The sequence below is a fragment of the Mesoplodon densirostris genome, chromosome 2 (assembly GCF_025265405.1).
Source record: "Mesoplodon densirostris isolate mMesDen1 chromosome 2, mMesDen1 primary haplotype, whole genome shotgun sequence".
Classification (NCBI taxonomy): Eukaryota; Metazoa; Chordata; class Mammalia; order Artiodactyla; family Ziphiidae; genus Mesoplodon; species Mesoplodon densirostris.
The window spans coordinates 138,194,258-138,216,337 of record NC_082662.1 but is presented as its reverse complement, the minus strand read 5'-3'; the positions used below and the strand labels follow the sequence as shown (position 1 = coordinate 138,216,337).

At 46.2% G+C, this 22,080-nt stretch overlaps 1 pseudogene; it reads left to right on the top strand.

Moving 5' to 3' along the window:
• Positions 1-726: 726 nt before the first annotated feature.
• Positions 727-4,585, top strand: LOC132476274 (NUT family member 2G-like; annotated as a pseudogene).
• Positions 4,586-22,080: the final 17,495 nt, after the last annotated feature.

The window sequence follows — 22,080 nt, the reverse complement described above, 5'->3', positions numbered from 1 at the left end:
ACTTGCAGTCAGAGAGGGTCGTGGTGTACGTTGAGGAGCCAAGGAGTGGATGCCACACTCTCCTGTGCTGCCGTCTCCTTTCATACAGGACTTGAGTGTACATGGCCGGGGGAGGTCACTTCGGAGGAGGGGGAGGAGGGCGGGGCCCCGGAGTGTGCTTAATGCACGCCTGGACTTCGTTGTTGTGGAGACTTCCAGTAGGAACAGGGTGATGGTAGAGCTCTCCTAAGGGCGTGGGCTCTCTCCCGCTAGATTTGTGAGCCTGGCAGGCATTTCCATCCTAAACCTGCGGTCCCTCGTAAAAAGGGGACAATCACACTTCACTCAGAGGACCGTGCAGAAGACTCCTTGGGCTAATCTATGAAGTGTGAGCAGATTGCCTGGCACATGCCACGCCTCACTGATGATAGTGATTTTTATTATGAAAAGGCAGCCTTGAAGAGGAAAAGAGCTCCCCAAGGCACAGTGTCCCAGCTCTGGCCTGGGAGTGGATGGTCATCCTCGAGGGAGTGTGAGGCGGTGACAGCGGTAGCCGGGAAGGCTTGTCTCTGCCACGTCCCAGACACCTGCCTCTCACCCTCCTGTGGCTCAGTCATGCTGTGTTGAGTGATGTGTGGTCCACATTGGCGGGTGGGGTCAGGCAGGTGGGGGCTGGCCTGGGCACGGAGACTGACCCCGAGTGCTTACAGCCCAGCGCTTCGATCCCTGGCCCACCTGAAGCCGACCATGAAGCTGGAGGAGGGACTGTGCAGGGCCGTGCAGGAATGGCAGCACATTAGCAACTCTGACCGGATGATCTACTACGAGATGGCGCAAAAGTGAGTCAGCGTCCTGGGCCCAGGGGCTGCGTGGAGGGTGAGGCGAGTGGGTGAGGGCAGGGTCTGGCCGTGGGGGTGCTCATCAGAGAGGACAAAGGAGAAGGGCTGTCGCTCGGAACAGGGACCCCGCAGCCCAGAGGCCCTACAGTCCTCCAGAAACCCCTCCCTCACCTTGAGAGTTTGGGTCTTCTGTCCTTCCTCCACCAGGAGCTCTGCCCTCCCCTGACATGAAGGTCTCAGGACGGGGCAGGGTGAAGCTGTGAGTCCAGTAGGGGTCCAACTCCGGCCATATGGGCTGGGCCGGGGAAAGAGCTCCACCCGCCAGCCTGCTGCTTCCTTAATGGTGGCTGACGGCGGCCACTGACATAGATTTGGGACCCCCTCTCCTCATGAAAAGTGGCCTGAGTGGGTACCCTGGCATCCCTGAAGGGGCTGGGGAAGCCAGCTGTCGTCAGCCCAAAGGTCTCTGGCCCTTCCAGTGTTTGCTCCACGGTAATCCCCTTGGTTTAAGAAACAAAACCAAACAAACAAGCGCCTCTCAGAGGAAAGGAAGGCCTGTCCTCTAAGCTCAGCATCCACATCGTCCAGCTTGTCCTGAGCCCTGTCTCCAGGTCTATGTTCCAGGACTCTCAGTCCCAACCCAGGGTCCTGGATTCGGGCAAGGACCCCTGTGGGGAACACATGCCTGTTCCAGACTCTGGCTGTCAGCCCTTCATGTGGCTCTGGATGGGGGGCATGAGGAGGGTGCCCCCTGGGTCAGCCACGTGTCCCGTTGACCTGGTTCAATGCAGCGACCTGGCTCTATGCTGTTGAATGCTCTCCAGTGCTGGTGAGGCAGGAAGGGTCCCAGATCTTGTATCAGTTCCAGGAGCAGCTCTCTGCTGTGGACAGCACCTTGCAGGGCCTTGACAGCGCCAAGGCACATCCTCTCCCAATCCCTCATTCTTGGCTGCCTTTGTTGGGCTCCAGAACCCAGGCCATTTTCTCAGGGTGGCCTGTGCCTCCGTCACCCCCCAGGTTCACGGAATTTGAGGCCGAGGAGGAGATGCAGATTCAGCAGTTGCAGTGGATGCACTGCACGCAGGGCCTGCCTCCTCCAGCCCCACCGAAGCTGGATCCTCGGGGGCCCCCAGCCCCGAAAGTGGGCCTTCAGCCAGCCACCCAGGTTCCCACTGGAGTTGAACGCACAGGTAACAGGGGCCTAGGGTTGGCCACTGTTCCCATGTGGATCATTTTCCTTCAAGACAGGGGCACTGGTCTTTCAAGCAAAACAGCCACCGAGGCGGGGGGTGCGGGGGTGGGGTGTCAGATGCCCTTTGTCACTACGGGGTATTGACTTGGTCAATTTTGTAACTTCTCTCACACCTCCCTGTCAAAGGACTGCACACCAAGTCTGCCTAAGAAGTGGGCTTGATGGGGACACCCCTGGAAAATTGGAGGTTCCCCACTTCCTTACATGTGACTCTCTTAGATGCCCCCCTTACCTCCCCCCTCCAACTGTGCATGAGGTTTCAGGTGGCCCTGAACCCCCACACCCACATCAATGTCCCCCAACAATGCCCTCACCAGCGTGCGCTCGGTGGTCAGGAGGTGGACCGGGAGCCCCTCACCTTCCTTCCCTTCCTCCTGCTCTGCCTCAGCCTGTGCTCCCAGGATGTCCGGCCCCAGCGCCCAGCCCTCCCACCCGAAGCCACACAGGTCCCAGCGACCCCCGGAGCCCAAGGCACCCGAGGAGATTCCACCTGAGGCTGTGAGGGAGTATATGGACATCATGGAGGCGCTGGTGGGGCCCGTCCACTCAGCCACAGGCGACTCAGATGGAGAAAGGGGAGAGGACGGAAATGAGATGCAGCAGGAAGAGGACGGCACCTACTCGGACCCGGATCTCTTAAGCTACATTGACAAGCTGTGTTCCCAGGAGGACTTTGTCACCAAAGTAGGCTAGGCCTGGAGGCTGGGGTCTACAAGATGCCAGGGCATGGAACACTCAGCACCCAAGATCTGGGTTCTGCTCAGGCCGTTGGGACTTAAGCTCAGCTCCTTGTTCCTGAGCCTGGTGTTAGGGGAGGTTTACGCAGATGTTTGTGTGTATATGTTTGTGTCTATCTGTGTGTATGCCTTTGTGTCTGTGTTTGTGCCTCTGTATATGTGCTCTTTTGTGTGTGACTGTGTATGTGCATGTGTGCGTGTGCGTGTGCGTGTGTGTGTGCTGACCATCCCTGCCTTGTGGAGGAGAGTGGGGTGGGTCTCTGCTTTTCACTTTCCCTCCTGGTCTTCTTGCCTCACAGGCCACTCCTGGCCAAGGATGCTCACAGCCTCTTCTTTCTGTTCTAGGTGGAGGCAGTCATTCACCCTGGATTCCTGGCATATTTGCTTTCCCCAGACCCACAGCTGGATCTCTTGGCCCTGGAGAAGGAGCTGGAGCAGGAGGAAGGGCTCACCCCCGAAGAAGTGAGTCAGGGGAGGGAGAGGGACACTCAGGGAGCCAGGGGACCCCACGGGAGGGGGAACCCAGGTGATCCAGGGAACAGGGGAACCCAGATGACCCAGGGGAGCCAGAGGAGGGAGGGATCCCCGGTAGAACAGGGGACACAAGAGACACCCAGGAAGACCAGGGCACGGAGGGACCCCAGTGAACAGGGGAGAGGTAGGGCCCCAGAACAGGAGGGCCACATAGCACTGTCCATCCCTCCCCTGCCTGGGACGCCTGGCATGGGGAAGGGCCCGTTTTGGGGTGGGTGCAGTGCAGGGTGAAAGGAAGGAGAGGATGGGCATCCGGGAGGGGTGGGAAAGACACAAAGCTGGGAATCAGGTGCAGGAGGATGGCAGGACTGCCACAGTGTCTGTATTTGGATTCGAGTCCTGGGGTCGCCCGTCCCCTCCTCCCCCCCAGGGCCATTGTCCCACTGCCCAGTGCTCCTCCTCTCACACGTGTGTGTGGAGTCGTCACTGTCCTCCTCCCTCCTACCAGCTGGTGCAGAAACGACTCCTGGCCTTGAAAGAGGACGACGGTGTGCGGGCAGCCCCGAGTCAACAGTGCACCCGGAATGCGCTCAGGTCCTTCTGAGTCTGACGCCAGCCAAGGTGCCCACAGGCACGACCAAGACCCCCATCTAGGGGTCAGTGATGAAGCCTGCCCACCAGAGATTGATTCTGAGGCTCTTCATAGGCTCATCTAAACAGACACTGACCTGTGTAGGCCCAAAGTCTTTGTTCCCTGTCGAGGACATCAGGAGGTCTCTCCATTCCGGGCCGGACGGCCCTCCCCTCCCCAGGATCAAAGGCGCACTGGCCCTCTCCTGGGACCCAGGGATGCATCTCTTCTCAGAGAGGCCTCTCCTGTTCGGGAGGCCCGAGGGCCCAGGGACGGGTCCAGTGAGGACGAGGAGGAGCTCTCCAGCCTGGCCTTCCTCTCTGGCTCTCTGCAGAGCCTGCCGCCTTTCTGGCTGTCCCAGAGTCCTGTGCATGCCTCAGGCCTGGCCTCCCCTGGAGGTTGGGGGGCCCAGAGTGCTCCTTAGGCCCCCTCCTCTCAGAGAAGAGGCCTCAGCCCAGCTCCACCAGCCGCTCCCAAGTCGAGGAAGTGGGCTCTGTGTGGACGCCCAGCCGCTGCTGAGAAGCTGCCCATCCCCGGGGCTGGCCTCGGCGTCTCTGGGAGGCCAGCCTTGGCTCTGGGGCTGGCTCACCCCTCACAGACCAGAAAGAGAAAACGTGACCCGTTTGTCACAGAGAAGCGTGGGTGGAGGAAGAAGCAGCACTGCAGCCAGTAGGGAACAGCTGGGCCAGCCCTCCAGGGGAGCCTAGGGCTCCTCCTCCTCCCAGTGCTGATCCTGGATGATGTGGGGGGAAGGGAGGGTGGGCAGGACCACCAGGGTGGGGAGGGGGAGCGGGATTGTGGGGGGTTAGGGAGGTGGGGGAGGTGGGTGTGGCCAGGTGTGGGTGGGAGGAGGACCTTTGGAGTGATGTATGTAAATTGTGAACAAAGATCGTTTTCGTGGGAAATGCTCTCAGGCCACTGTCATCTTGTTGGTGTTGAGCTGCTCCACAGAGAGCGATCCTGAGAGGAAGGAAGGATGAGGGAGGTCACAGGAGCTCTGGATCTACAGGTGGCCACACCTTTCCTCCACATAGACAAGGACTCCTCAGGCTGCTCCTGGGAACGCACAGCTCTCACTTGCCCCAGGGACCCCCTCATCATGCCCTTCTCTAACGCCTGCTTGGCTAGGGCCCTTCTGGGGCACCTGTACCATCTGCTGCATCCCTGAACCTTCTGGGGAGGCAGAGCTGCTTTTGTGCCTTTCCGCCCTCTGGACACTCACCAGTTTCTAGGATGGAGCCTGGAGACAGCCCTTGTCATTATGGAGCTTCTCTCTGCTTCCCTGAAGTGGCCAGGCGACGGCGCTGGGATGACCCTCCGCTCATCCAGGGTTTCCTGTGTGGGTGGCCTGACCAGAGAGGAAAAATCTTGGCCATGGGGACAGGACTGTCTGCCTCATCGTAGCGGGAGCATCCTCTAGTCCCACTGGGATTATTGCAATGTGGAGAGTGGTGGAGGCCGCTACCTCTTAATCCTAATGAGGGTGCTACAAGGGGAATGGGTGTGGGGAAATTCATGGGGCACCCGTTAAAGGTGTGTATAAGGGAAAGGACAGTTGGGCCCCTTTGTGGAACTTGTGGGATTTCTGTGCAGCAGCATCTCGTTCAACTGAGGGAGGAGGACCCATCTGGCTGTGGCTGTGGGGACTGGCGTTAGGGGCCTACGGGTCTGCAAAGACACCCCAGAACTACTGTCCCTTCCCTTTCCACCCATGGCTGGACATGTGTGTGTATTGGTATCAACACTGGTTTGTATCCCCATAGAAAACAGATCCTCCTAACAAACTATGACCACGTTTCACAAGAACAGCTTGCTCACAGGGGCAGCAGGGGGTGGGAGAGGTGTCTGTGGCCCCAGATCTGAGTGGGAGCTGGGATCCATGCTGAGGAGTGTGGAGGCCTCAGTCACCGTCCTGTGGGTGCCGGCAGAGACTTCGAATCATCAGAGCAGGGGAAATGACCCGCTCATTAGAGTGAGAGGAGCAAACAACGAGGGGCAGGGAGTAGACCCCTGCTGTCTCCCAGAAGTGCCTCCCCTCCCAGTCTGCTTAGCCTCTGTCACAGCCTGTGCTGGCCCACCTCTGAAGCCCCTTCCTCCTAAAGCACTGAGATGCTCTGATCTTTTATGGACCGGCCCTGGGCCTCACCCCCCTTCCCTGCTGGCCAAAGGCTCTTCTCCTGCTTCTGAGTTCTGATTCCTTCCCCAGGACCCAGGGGTGTTAGGACAACAGAGACTCCCTGAACATGACCCCTACACCACCAGCATGCAATACTGGGGCCGCAGGCTTTCACAGGTGGCCTGACTCTCTGCTGGACCCTGCAAAGAGCCTGGAGAAGAAAGGGGCTCATGTCTCTCCACCTCCACAGAATCTGTAGGTCAGCCTCACAGGTCCTTCTCTGTCCAGGTGGGCAGCACATATGTGCTCCCAGCCCTCCCTGACCCTTTGTGAAAGAAAGTTTTTGCAGCTTAGTAGTCTGATAGTAGTCAAGGTGTCTCAGGGCTTGTTCCTTTTGAAGCCCTACAGGAGAATCTGTTTCCTTTCCCTTTCTGTCTTCTAGAAGCTGCCTGCATTCCTTGGAATTAGTCCCTTCTTCCATCTTCAAAGTGCATCACTTTAATCTCTGCTTCCCTCATCACATGGTCTCTCCAACTCTGACTCTTCCTGTGGCCCTCCTATACAGCTCTTTGTGTTTATATATAGCCCACCCCCAAAATTTATGATCATCTTTTCATCTCAAGATTTTTTACTTAGTCACAGCTGCAAAGTCCATTTTTCCATACAAGGTAACATTCACATATTGTTATAGGAGGGGTTAAACACGGACGTTTTTGAGGAACCATAATTTACCCTACTAGAAGAAATCCACAAGAATACCTACCATCAGAATCCACATGAATAATAGACTATGACCAGGTGGAATTTATTCCAGGGATGCAAGCCTTGTTCAATGGTAAAAAATCATCAATGTAATCTACCATATTGAGTCTAAAGAAGAAACACATACTGTCACACCAATTAATACAGAACAGGCATTTAACGAGATTCAACACCCCTTCACATTAAAAATGCTCAGAAAACTAGGAATAGAAGGTCACTACCTCAACCTAATAAAGAACATCTACAAAAAACCTACTTCTAACATCACATGAAATGGTGAAAGAATGAATGCTTTTCCCTGAGTTCAAAAACAAGGTTAGAATGTCCACTCTTATCTTAGTTTTCAACTTAGCACTTTAGATTCTAGTTAGTGTAGTACAGCAAGAAAAGGAAAAAAAGAGGCATACATATTAGAAAAGAAGAAATATAACTGTCATTATTTACAGATGACATAATTGTCTACATAGAAAATTCCAAGGAATGTATAAGTAGACTCATAATAAATTATAATAACTTGCTTTAGCAGGATCTCAGAATATAAAATCAATACATAAACATTAATACACAACATTGATCATATTTCCATATACTAGTAACAAACTGAACGATTGAAAACCAAAATTTAAAACATATTAAATAGGTTCCAGTTCAAGATGGCAACAGACGAAGATCCTGAACCCACCTCCTCCCACAAACACACCAAATCTACAGCTACATATGGAAAAATTTCCTCTGAAGAAAACTAAAAGATGGTGGAGCAACCCCTTCACAGCAGGAAAACCAGAGGGAAACCACATCAGAACAGGTAGGAAAGGCTGAGACACAATTTTGCCATAAACCCCATCCTTGGTGTGGAGACACACAATTAGGAAGGAACTCAAAACCTGGAGCTTCTTCCTGAGAGGTGAAGGGTTTGGACCCCACATTGGGCACTCCAAATTTTAAGGCTGGCACCTGAGAGATAGACCGCCAAAACATGTGACTTTGAAGACCAACAAGGCACATCCCATGAGACCCACAGGACTGTGGTGAACTGAGGAACAGCTCTTAAAGGGCCTGTGCACAGACTCACCTGCCCGAGGGCCAAGTGCAGAAGCAGCCCTTTGAAAAGCACTCTGACTTTTTGTGAAAGAGATTCACTTCCCAATTTTAAAGCATTAATCTGAGAAACAGGGGCCTGCTGGAATACTCCCCAGGGACAGAGGCTGGCGGGTGCCATCTTCCTGCGCTCTCTCTGCCTTGATAAAACTGAAAGGTGCCATCTTTTTTCCCCTTTTTCCTTTCCTGCAGGTGACAACTTTGTGCTCCAGCCATCTGGCTCCTTCTTCCCTGCTCTTCCTCTGTCTTGCTATGTATATTATTTTTTCCTTCTTCTTTTTCTTTTTTTCTTTTCCCTCTTTCCCTTTATTCAAATGGTGTCATCTTTGCACTCTTCCCACCGCCTCACTCCAGCCAGTAAGCATCATCTTCACACTTTCCTTCTGATGTGCTCCAGAGAGCCAGAATCTCCAAGACGGGAGATCCCGTTTTTGTGGCCTCCACTCAGGGGATGCTCCTTGATCACCTGGCTCTGGAGGCCAGCAGGGATTTCTTTTCTGGGTCCCATGGGACTGTAACAATTGGAGAGACAGTTCTTTGCAGGATACCACCCCAGGATGTACCATTACAAATTAGACTGAGACACAGCCCCAGCCTTTACATGAAAAAGGCCTATTTGCTAGTAGGGACAAGACTTAAGAGCAGGCTTCAGGTTCAGCACACATCTAGAGGCTACGGATGTGCTCTCAGGGAAGGTAGCCTGGGGGTACCATCTTTCCACCCTCACTGTGCCTTACTACAGTTCACTGGTATCTCCCAGAATGGAGCTTGTACACTTATCTGAAGCACTGTTTTCTTGTGACTGCTCCCCAGGGAACACCTTCAGGTTGCTTGCTTCTGGGGCCCAGCAGGGCTTACACTTGCAATCTCACAAGACTGAATATGTTTGCATTCTTTAAAAGCTGTTACCAAATTTTCTGGCTTCCTATCAACCTGAATCTAGGTGCTGCCTGAGATCCTCCCCTTTGGGATGCTTATTTGTCTTGGCACACCCTCAACTGCTGGGATGGTGTGCCATGTCTATTAAAAATAAACTGCTTAGACAATCACAAAGGTTTGAAAGGCAACCAAGAGTAGACAGGGTTAAATGACAAGGTTCATCTGTCACACAGCTCTTCAAGACTGGGAGATGTGGCTATTTCACTTAATGCATAGAAACCAACACAGAGAGTCAAGCAAAATGAAGAAAGAGAGGGCTATACTCCAAAAAAAGAACAAAATAAAACCTCAGGAAAAAATCTTAATGAAATGAACATAAGTAATTTACTTGATAAAGAGTTCAAAGTTATGGTCATAAAAATGCTCACTGAACTCAGAAGAAAATGGATGAAAACAGTGAGAACTTCAACGAAGAAACAGAAGATATAAGAAAGGTCCAAATAGAAGTCACAGAGCTGGAGAATGCAATAACTCAACTTAGAAATATAGTAGATGAAGCACAAGAAAGAATAGGTGAACTCAAAGACAGGTCAGAGGAACTCATCCAATCAGAGAATAAGGAAGAAAAAAGAATGAAAATAATGAATATAGCTTAAGGGATTTATGGCACATCAAATGGAATAACATTCACCTTATAGGGACTCCAGAAGGAGAAGAGAAAAGGGGGCAGAAAACATTCGTAGAAATAATATCTGAAAACTTTTCCTAACCTGGGGAAAGAAACAGACATCCAGATACAGGAAGCCCAGAGAGCTCCAAAGCAGATCAACCTAAAGAGATCCATACCAAGAAATATCAAAATTAAAATGTCAACGTTAAAGATAACAAGGGAATCTTAAAATCACCAAGAGAAATACAACTTGTTATATAACCTGTTATATACAACTTGTTATACAACTTGTTATATAACGGCATCAACCTAAAAAGCTTCTACACAGAAAAATAAACAATCAACAAAATGAAAGGGCAAGCTACAGAATGGGAGAAAATATTTGCAAATCATGTATGTGATAAGGTGTTAATATCCAAAATATATAAGGAACTCATACAATGGCTATATAGATATATAGATAGATATAGATGTATAGATATAGATATAGATAGATTTTCAAACAATTCAATTAAAACTTGGGCAGAAGAACTGAATAAAATTTTTTCCAATGAAGACATCCAAATCACAAACAGGTTCATGAGAAGATGATCTACATCACTAATCACCAGGGAAATGCAAATCAAAACTACAACAAGATATCACCTCAAAGAGACTAAGAGGTAACAAATGTTGACAAGGATGCAGAAAAGGAAACCCTTGTGCACTGTTGGTGGGCGTGTAAATTGGTACAGCCGCTATGGTAAACAATATGGAGTCTCCTCAAAAAATTAAAAAGAAAACTAGCATATATTAGCAATCCTGCTTTGGGTATATATATATCCAAAGAAAATGAAATCACTATTTCAAAGAGATATCTGCACTTGCACGTTCATTGCAGCATTATTCACAATTGCCAAGAAATGGAAACAACCAAAGTGTCCATACATGGATAAATGGATATAGAAGATGTGGTATGTACATTGATGGAATATTACTCAGCCATGAAAAAGAAGAAAATCCTGCCACTTGCAACATTTATGGATCCTTGGGGCATTATGATGAGTGAAATAAGTGAGAGAGAGAAAAATAAATACTGTATGATATAACTAAATTGTAGACTCTAAAACAGCCAAACCCAGAGAAACAGAGAATAGAATGGTTGTTGCCAGGGGTTGGGGTTGGGGGAAATGGGGAGATGTTGACCAAAGGGTAAAATATCCAGTTAGCAGATGAATTTCTGGGAATCTAATCTACAGCATGGTGATTGCAGTTAACAGAACTGTATTATATACTTTAAAGTTGCTAAGAGAGTAGATCTTAAATGTTCTCATGGAAAAAAAGAAATGGTATTTATGTGAGGTAATGGAGTTGTGTTAACTAGCTCCGCTGTGGTAATCATTTCACAACATGTAACATACCAACAAGTTGTACACCTTAAACTTACACAATGCCGTATGTCAATTACATCTCAATAAAGTTAGAAAAAATACAGAAAACAGACTGTTGCGCAACATTCAAGCAAAAATACTACTTTTGGACTGCTTTTTCTTGAATGTAGTCATTGTTCCTTCTTGAATCTGTTTTGTATCACATGATAGCAGACTCATACAGGCAGCTTACTTCTGATCAGGCACAGCCAAAAAGAAGCAACTGATGGTATATGGGAGTTTAGGGATAAGCTACGAGATTTCTCCCTTTCTTCCTCTACTTTGTGAAGATTCTCCAGCAGCAACTGTGTAACTTCCACGGCTCCAACTCCAATGAGACAGAACTGGTATGGTCTGCCATTGATGATCATTTAACTGGCCCTGGACTCCTTTACAACCCTCTCCTTAACTTTGCCTTTCCAGCATAGGGGTAAAAGTAAATTCCTGTTCCTACTAATCACTCCATTATCTAGGTGGCCCTTCTTTACTTCTCAGAAGTTTCATCACTGGTGTTCTTAATACCCTGTATTAAATTTATTTGCAAAGACTTGAAACAATTTCTATTTTATTTGTTATAGGCAAATACAGTATAATAAAATTTCCAAATATTAAAAAAATTAGAATAGACATGAAATCTCAAAATGGGGAAATATTAGCCACGTTTAGGAAGAAAATGTACTAATATTATTGGAGGAGAGAATTCAGGAATTGGAAGATAACACTAATGAGTTTGGAAGGTATAAGACTGTGGAGAAGTTTGAATGGTGGGCTTCATGCCACAGGAAATAGGGAGTGAGTCAAAGTTCTATAAAGATTGTGCTCACTTCAGCAGCACATATACAAAGTTTTATAAGATTAATCTGAAAGTGGTAGGCAGTTTGGAGTATGTGATGGAGTGATGTCAAAGAAAAATTGCACCAGATGGTTAAACAGGCAAGGAGTACTTTACTCAAGATGATTCTGTAATAGGGGAGAGAGACTGAACTCTGTTCTGCTGAAACAAAAGGCACGGAAGGCACGGAAGTTTTTAGATGCCAGGATGAGCTGTAGGAAAAATAGTAGAGGATGCTGGGGAAGAGGTTGGTCAATATAATTAGACCATCTCTGTTTGCTTTGGCTCTTATCAAAGTTAGGCTCCTATACTCCCCACAGAGACTGGGAACTAGGGGCAGTACCTTTCTTGAAGGTTATATTTCAAAGAGCTGACTCCCAGGTCCTTGAGAAAGACATTTCTGGGTTGGAAAATTATCAAGTGACTAGGAGAAAATTTACATCTCAAAGGGGCAGAGAAAGAATTTACAATTTCAAGTTTCTTAAAGTGAATGTTTTCAGAAAAGGGAGGTTAAGGGCCTATGGTAAAGAAAAAACCTGTCTGAAGTTTAGCCAACTGAGGGAAACATTAAGGCCATCTTGATCAGTAGTTAAAATTAGCATTACCTTCAGGAAGGTTATTTTATAAAGGCATGATCTATAGGAGTAAAGAAAAGCAATGCTTTAGAAACTTTATCAGAAGAATCAAAAGTAATTGTCTGCTAGTTAGATACAGGTCAGGAATAATGAGAAAGGGCAGTTACAAGGTAAACTCAACTAATGTTCTCTGTGTTGTAGCTTTAATAAGAGAGAGAGCCAATTGGATGGATTGCCCAATTAGAAATACTTCTTTATTTTCTAGTCATTATCAGTCAAGGATTAACAAACCTACTTTTATTAGATATACTTCTGTCTAGGGATTGAGAAATAATTTTTTAAACTTAATCACTACTTTATTTCTGTGAGATTTTTAAAAATATACTTTGGGGAAAAGTAACCGAAGAGTGATATAGCACTGAAACACTGAAGTGAATGACATAATAAGATCCTATCTTTCTCAATTTAAGGAGAAAAAAAGAAAGGGCAAAAGAAATGGGCAGAAAGTAAGTTGACCTACCAGTCATTGTGTCAAGTGTTTTCATATATTTATCTAATTTAATACTCACAAAACAATGAGACATAAGGAAGATATTTATCCCATTCCGTAGATGAAACTCTGTTTACAAAGTAATATATCAACCAATTGTAGAGCTGACCCTTGAGTTTAAGGCCTTACGTCTGTTGAAATGCAAGAGCCAAACCCTGCTAGTACAAGGTGCTTAGAATAGGTAGACTTCAGTGAGCAGGAAAATTAGAGCATGCGTGAACTGATGACAAGTTCTGCTGATCTAGTAGCTTTGTGAGATTTGTCTAGATTCAAAGGCCCTTGCTCTCCTAAACCATCAAATTATCGGTGGTCTCCTTCTTTTTTTTTTTTTTTTTTTTTTTTTTTTTTTTGCGGTATGCGGGCCTCTCACTGTTGTGGCCTCCCCCGTTGCGGAGCACAGGCTCCGGACGCGCAGGCTCCGGACGCGCAGGCTCAGCGGCCATGGCTCACGGGCCCAGCCGCTCCGCGGCACATGGGATCCTCCCAGACCGGGGCACGAACCCGTATCCCCTGCATCGGCAGGCGGACTCTCAACCACTTGCGCCACCAGGGAGGCCCCGGTGGTCTCCTTCTTAAACAACCAATATTTGCAGAGCTATTCAGACTTTGGGTCATGGTATTTTTTCAAGGATTAACTATTATCACTGGCTTTTCCAATTTTAACTTTAGAAAGTCCTTGCTTTTGTTGGAAGCAATGTTAAATTTTGATGCAGTTGTTTGCAGGGATGAAACTTGGTCGCCCTCTGGAGGCTATTCTCAGGTCTGACTACCATACCTTAATTTTGAGAAAGAAGTCAGGTCTTAACAATTTAACAACTCATTTTAAATGTGTGGAAATTATGTATATACATTATACTTTTTTTAGAAGCTACAGAAACACTGAGTTCAAAATGCTCAAAATATTTTAAAATGCTGAATTAAACGTTTTATGGCATAGCATGTTTTGAATTCCTGTTCTCCCTTTGGAAATGGAGATGGTCATCATTCCCCTTTTATCATGCAATATCTATAATGGGACTAAAACCGTTATTTTTCCTCCCTTATCATAGGAACCCATGGGCAATTAGTTCTATAAATTGAATGATAAAGCATATGACACAATACTATACACTCAATTACTACCAAGATCTTTCATTTTAGGTTTAAAAAAAAAATCTCTAAATTTCCAATTAAAAAATTTTTTTTCTTTCTCCCAGAGATAAAACATCGGAACTTACAAGAACCCTTAAAAACAGAATGGCTCAAAGGATAAAAATGTTTTGCTCCCTAATTCATTCTTTTTCAGTTTTCTTGTAGAAGGTGTATTATACCAGTTAGTGAAAATTATACAAGAAAAGTTCTTGCCATATACTGGTGACAGCTTTTCTACATAAAGTAAGCAGTTAAGGGGCTTCCCTGGTGGCACAGTGGTTAAGAATCCACCTGCCAATGCAGGGGACACGGGTTCCAGCCCTGGTTCCGGAAGATCCCACATGCCGCGTAGCAACTAAGCCCATGCGCCACAACTACTGAGCCTGCAATCTAGAGTCCGTGTGCCACAACTATTGAGCCTGCGCTCTAGAGCCCATGCGCCACAACTACTGAAGCCTGCGCACCTAGAGCCCATGCTCCGCAACGAGAAGCCACCGCAATGAGAAGCCCGCACACTGCAACGAAGAGTAGCCCCCACTCTCTGCAACTAGAGAAAGCTCACGTGCAGCAACGAAGACCCAACACACAGCCAAAAATAATAAATAAAATTTTTTTAAAAAGCAAGCAGTTATGAGCTGCTATAAACCTACTGTTTCTTCCCTTGATTTAAATGAATTTAATTCTTTAAATAACTGAGCAGGTAGAGAATTTAGACTCAGCCATTATTAGATGTACCTTATACAACCACAGTGGTATAAAAACCCTGTAACATGAAAGTGTTGTGGAGGTCCTTCTGGTCTTCTGAGACCGGGACACCCGTACCTTCATGTCCCATTTATAAATGGTCCTGTGTAATGTTTGGGATGCTGAAATATTTCATGAGATAGATACACCATGCGTATTATATGCCTTCCCTATATCTCTCTCAACTACATCCCTCTAATGAGTTGGTGCAGCTCCAAGGCTCTATCCAGTAACAAGGTAGTGTCAGGCAGTGCTTGTTGTACTCACTGGCTTTTAATCCTCCAACTGCCTTGTAATCTCCTCCTTCACACCTGGATGCTTAGAAATGGCATATTTCCTGAGGAAGAGGTTTCTAGGGAGTCCTGTATACTTGCTTGACATGGGGACAGGAGGATGGAGGAACAGAAGGGAAGATATTGGGAAGGTGAACGGGGTTTTTTTATATAAATTTTTATGCCATAAAAACTATAGGTACCAAGCAAAGCAATCAGGGAAATTTATATTCATGCATTAATTTACCACTTACAATGATGAGTAGATAGAGAACATTAGATAGATTAAGGAAGTATCTAGGAGGTAAAATGGATAAGACTGATAATGGATAGGATATAGTGGCTGATGTGAGAGGTTGAACTCAAGGATTATTGTTAGGTGCCTGGTTTATACAACTGGGTGAATGGTGTCACTACACGCTAAGACAAATGAAAATGAAGGAGGAGAGATTCGGCAGTTTAGGGAGACCATGAGTATTTAGCTTTATGTATATATATATATATATATATATATATATATTTTTTTTTTTTCCTTTTTGCGGTATGTGGGCCTCTCACTGATGTGGCCTCTCCCGTTGCGGAGCACAGGCTCCGGATGCGCAGGCCCAGCGGCCATGGCTCACGGGCCCAGCCGCTCTGCGGCATATGGGATCCTCCCAGACCGGGGCACGAACCCGCATCCCCTGCATCGGCAGGCGGACTCTTAACCACTTGCGCCACCAGGGAGGCCCTTTATGTATATTTTTAATGAACAGATTTAGATGTTAAATAGGCAACTGGATTTACAGAATTCAGATTAGAGGTCTCAGGTACACAAATGTCCAAACTTTATGGAGTTGATAACTGAAGCTGTGTGTTTCTGTGAAATCATATTACGAGTTCTAGAGTGAGAGGACATAATGGCCTAGAACCGAATTTTGAAGAATTTCAACATTTAATGTCTGAGGAGAAGGATATGTACCTGCAAAGAAGATAGAGAATGAACTGCCACAGAGATTAGAGGAAAACCAGAGGAGTTTTTGGGTCAAGGAAAACCAAGTCTCAAAGACAGAAGCTAATCCTACTTACAGGTCAAGTAACTAGGAGATAAAATTTTCACATCGCATCCATGGATTTGGAAATAAGTTATGAAGTAACTTTTTATTGGAGTAATTTGGGAGTGGGTTGAAGCATGAGAAGGAAGTAATAAAGTGAAGATATCAAATATAGATAAACATTTATAAACAGCTTTATGGAGGTACAACTGATGCACAAAAAATGGCACATGTTTAATGTACACTATTTGATGAGTTTGGACATATGCATAAACCCATGAGACAATTAACACAATCAAGGTAACAGACATATCTGTCCCCTCCAAAAGCTTCCTTGTGTCCCATTTTTTCTGTGTGTGGTAAGAACACTTAACATGAAATCGACCCTCTTAACTAATTTTAAGTGCTTAATACTATTGTTAACTACAGACACTCTTTGTACAGCAGATTTATCGAATTTATTCATCTCGTATAGCTGAAAATTCATACCTGTTGAACAACAGCTCCCCATTTCTCCCTTTCCCCAGCCCCTGGCAACCAACATTCTATTCTCTGCTTCCAGGAAGTCTGATTATTTTAGATACCTCATATAAATGGAATTATGCAGTATTTGTCCTTCTGTGACTGGCTTATTTACTCAGCGTATTGTCCTCCAGGCTCATCCCTGTTGCCACAATGGTAGAACCTCCTCCTTCTTTTTTTTTTTTTTCTTTTTGCGGTATGTGGGCCTCTCACTGTTGTGGCCTCTCCCGCTATTATAGCAAATGGTGGGGACATGGCCATTTAAGAACAGTGCAATAGCTGAATCACTTTGTTATACAGCAGAAACTAACACAACATTGTAAAGCAATTACACTCCAATAAAGATGTTTAAAAAAAAAGAATAGTGCAGAGAGAGAGAACGCACTGTAGAGAGTGGGAAATGATGGGTCCAGATTAATGTAGCAGAATTAAAGGGCAATATTAAAGGATCTTTTAGGTTAGTGATCATGAATTTATAAAGGAAACAATCTAAACTATTATACACTTTACTTGGGAAGACTTTGAAAGCTGGAGATCAAGAAAAGAGAAAGCAATGGTTTGGGTTGGTCCAGCATAATTAAAAGACACTGGAACGGGGTAGGGACAAACACACTATTAGATAATGGACATCGGAATGTAAGAGAGTAAGGAGAGATACAAAGGCAGTATCAGGAGAGAGCAAGGGAGTAAACAGACCTGCTTCAAAGTACTATCATAGTGGTGGGGTATTTGAACAAGTGAACTGGAATGTGAGAAGTTATTGAAAAGGGATGGCATATTTGTGTTAATAATTTTTAAAGACTATTTCTCTTTTTCCAGCTCTGATTTTTATTTTAGAGGACTGACTCCTGAAATCTCGGTTTCCCAGGATTCACTGACAACTAGCTTCCAGTTAATTTTGAGTAAAGGAAGGACTGGTGAGAGTTTGGAAGAAGGGGATAGGGGAGAACCCAGAACGACCTCTTTCTTTGAGTTGTACATACAACTGAGGCTTCGTCTCCCTCATGCGTCCAATTCCTCCTGCTCAAGGGCTTCTCCCTCCATGTTCCCAGCACCCACCAGCAGTCTCTACATTCATTACAGTTCTGCTTAGGGGATTCAGTCTTTCCAAACTCTAGGTTGCCTTCCTATTTCATTTGACTCCAGCTTTTATAACTTTTGAAACAAGCTCCTTTTATTAAAAACTACTTTCTAAACTTCCTGAAGCAGATTTCCTGTCCTGCATGAGTAATCCCAGGAAAAAGATGCTCAAGATGGGACTCTGGAATGAGGTTTTGAGCTTGAATGTACTAGTGACTCCATTGCCAATGCAAAGACAAGTGCTTCTTTCGAGTAGTGGAAGCAAGTAGTGGTTGAGAGTCTGCCTGCCGATGCAGGGGACACGGGTTCGTGCCCCGGTCTAGGAAGATCCCACATGCCGCGGAGTGGCTGGGCCCGTGAGCCATGGCCTCTGAGCCTGCGCGTCCAGAGCCTGTGCTCCGCAACGGGAGAGGCCACAACAGTGAGAGGCCCGCGTACCGAAAAAAAAAAAAAAAGACACAGACCTACTAGAGAATGGATTTGAGGATATGGGGAGGGGGAAGGGTAAGCTGTGATACACAACCAAATATAAGGTCGCTAGCTAGTGGGAAGCAGCCACATGGCACAGGGAGATCAGCTCGGTGCTTTGTGACCACCTAGAGGGGTGGGATAGGGAGGGTGGGAGGGAGGGAGACGCAAGAGGGAAGAGATATGGGAACATATGTACATGTATGACTGATTCGCTTTGTTATAAATCAGAGACTAACACACCATTGTAAAGCAATTATTTTCCAATAAAGATGTAAAAATAAAAAATAGAAATGGTTTAAAAAAGCAAGTAAATATCTATGTATTGCTAGAAAAGAGATAATTTAATGATGAGCTTTCTTTATTAGTCATATTTTATACTGTTAGAAGAATGAGACTGTCAACTGAATTCTGTCCCCCCAAAATTCATACATTCAAGCTCTAACAAAGTGATGGTATTTGGAGATGGGGCCTTTGGCAGGTAATTAGATTAAATGATGTCTTGAGGATTAGGCTCTATTAGTGCCCCTATAAGAAGAAACCAGAGAATGTTTTCTGTCTCTCTCCAACATGTGAGGACACAGTGAAAAGACAGTTGTCTGCAAGCCAGCAAGAGAGCCCTCACCAGGCACTGAATTGGCCAGCACCATGAGCTTAGACTTCCAAGCCTCTAGAACTGTGAGTTGTTAAAGTCACTAAGCCTATAGTATTATGTTATGGCACCTTGAGCTATAAGAGTACTAAATGGAAGAGACATGGAGGAACCCTAAACGCATATTGCTAAATGAAAGATGCCAACCTGAAATGGATACATACTGTATGATTTCGGCTATATGACATCCTGGAAAACGTAGGGCACTTAACCTATTCTGTATGATACTGTAATGGTCAATGCTTGTCATACATTCGTCAAAACCCATAGGATATACAACAGAGTAAACTGTAATGTAAACTATGGATATTAGTTAATAATAATGTATGAACATTGGCTCATCAATTGTAAAAAAATGCCCCACACTAATGCAAGACGTTAATAATACGGGAAACTGTGGTTTGGGGAATAGATGTGAGGGGGTGTATGGGAACTCTATACTCTGCTCAAAAATTCTCTTTAAACTTAAAACTACTGTAAATATAGTCTACCAATTTATTTAAACAAAATAAATCTAAGTTGCCTCATCATGTTGTGAGGTTATTAACCATCTTATAGTTTTTCTATTTTCTATTTCTAAAGACCTACTTCTTTAATGTTCATTTCTATCTTCTCTTATCCTTGTAAAAAATATATCAAATGTTTTGTATTATTTCACCTCCCAGCCTATTATCTTTTTAGTTATATGTCTTTCACAAACATTCATTAGAAACTACATTAGATATCCTTGACTTATTACACTCTATGCCCATTACTATTTTCACCACCTCCCTCGTAATGCTTGAACCTTGGCTATGACCCATGGTCACCTCTGGACAAATAGTTTCTGCTCTATTTTCTGTCTTCTGTCCTTCTGGGCCACTTCTGTCTACCATCATTACCCAAAGAACTGACTTTACAGATTCTATATGCCAGTGTGTAAGACTTGCAGTGTTTTAAGAAGTATCCCAACTTCATGATGATGATTTGGGGTCATTACTAAAGCATTCGGGATCATACATATTCTTTTAAGGTAGTTTTACAGGACAACGCACATTGGTATTTTTCTCCTATTAACAGAGTAGGAAATTGTGGGTTGATGTGCAGTTATTTCAATTAAGAAAGCAAGATATGAACACTGCTTCTCTGCTGGGGTACTTGGCACTGCTCTTTCTTGTGCTGGGACATATTTTGCGCCTTTACAGCCTTGCATCTAGGTGTCCTGATCAGACCAATGTTTGGCTTTATTGGATACGTTGACCAGTCTGATTGATATTCTGGTACATACAGGGTACTTGGTCATGGTTGCTCACCTCTGAACCTCAGCATCATCACCTGCAAAGTGCAACTAATAGCATATCCGCTTTGTGGGGTTTTTATGGATTTGGCAAGCGTCATAGTGCCTGGCACATGCTGGAGACTCAGGTGATGCAGTAATTACTCAAATGTGCATTTCCAATGGATCCCTCCCACCTGGACAGGGTGACTTAACAGCCTTGGGGGAGTAAGAGCAGGACAAACAGCAAGGGCAGCATGGGCCAAGGGAAGGAGGTGAGAACTGACATGCAGGGGGCCCTCTTGCTGGTATCACCAGAGGGCCCATAGTGAGCCAGGATGTGGGGAGAGACTGGCCGGTCAGTAAGACCAGGCCAAGAAAGGCCGTGTGAGGGGGCTTAGCTTTTACCTTGTGGTAGAGGCCATCCAAAGGAGAAAGTGGAAGAGGGGCAGGTATAGACTTCTCCCTTAGGAATTGTCCTCGGGGTCTGTTTATGTCCTGGCAGGGTGCATTCAACGAGTTGGCCTCTCCAGCACATTCTAGAGAGCACTGGCCATGTCTGACCTTCTGGAGATACAGCCCTGACCTCCTGGCCACCTCACTGAGGAGAGGGCTCATGGGGGAATCAGCTTCACTCTGCATCTGTCCACCAGTCCTGCACCCTGGACCCAGGACCACTCACTTCCAAGAGGCACACCCAGCTGCCAGAGGAAGTGACATTTCCTGACTCATCTGGCTAAGAATGAGCAGAGTATCACTGACCATTCCAGGGGAGTAGCTGCCACAGAAGATCAGGATGCGTACAAGCCATAGAAGATCAGAAGGAACAAAGGTCAGTCCACGTGGGAGTTCACATGGGCGCCTCACAGTCCCCAACAGGCCCTCGAGTTTCCCTTCCAGCCCAACACACACTCCACCTGCCCACAGTCGCCCGTGCCACCATCACACAGCCCCACAGAGCTCCAAACATCCTCAAACACACAAAGTCCCTACGTATAAGCAGATGCCTGACTGTGTGCCCAGAACCCTCCTGCTCCAATATACATGCACTACAAACCCCAATAAAATCACAGCCACGGTCTTGAATACAAAAACACACCCCCAACGGCCCCTGATAATCAAACACCTAAATCCTCATACCCCACAAAAATCCACCCAACCCCATATAACCCCTCAATGCAAACACACAAACCTTTCAACAATAGCCAAATATATTCAAACCAAACTCACATACTTCTTAATATAAGACACAACCCCCAAAATCCAAATAGAACACATACAGTCCCCACACAGCTGTCAACATCCGCGTATGTACAATGCCTCAGAAGCTGAGACAAACACAAAATACCATCAGAGAGACACAATGTTTCCAACCTTCTCCTATATACTCCCCCCAGAACACATCATGACCTCACACCCCCAATACAAACATACACCCATCTCCCTCTTGAGATACTATAAACAGCCTCTGTCATATCCCCTGATGATACACACACAGCTGGCAGCCCCAATTTACACTGACAACCCCAATCTCTGCAAATTCCTCCGCATCAAAAATACACTCCCTGAACTCTTACCCTACAGGATGAGCATGTGTATAACCCCTGCACTCTGAATACACACAGATCCAACACACAAAGCATTAAAATGCATACCCCTACCTCTTCTCAAATGCCTGCACACATAGCCTCAAAACACCCAGAAGCAGTCCACCACCCAGCCACACCATGCTACACCAACCGTACACTCACAAAGTCACTCATGCCCCTCATCTCTCCCCAGATCACACATACACAGTCTCTACACAGCTTTACTATTACCCCAAACCATCCTATACCCTAAACATACATCCAAGAGTTCCCCACACAGCCCTAACCGATGATAGAGGCAGCTCTACCAGGGGCATCATGGTACCCTGAACGGGCAAATGCCGCTGAGGTAAGTGCCTCCTATGTTGCTGCATTTCTTGCTGCTGTTGCAAATCATCCCTTGACCCCACCCAGGCTGACTGGGACACCCTAAACAGGAAGTGGCAGCATATGAGTCAGGGAAGAGGAAAACTCCCATTCCAGGTGTTCCCTGTCACCATCCATTGCACCGAAACATCGGATGACCAGCA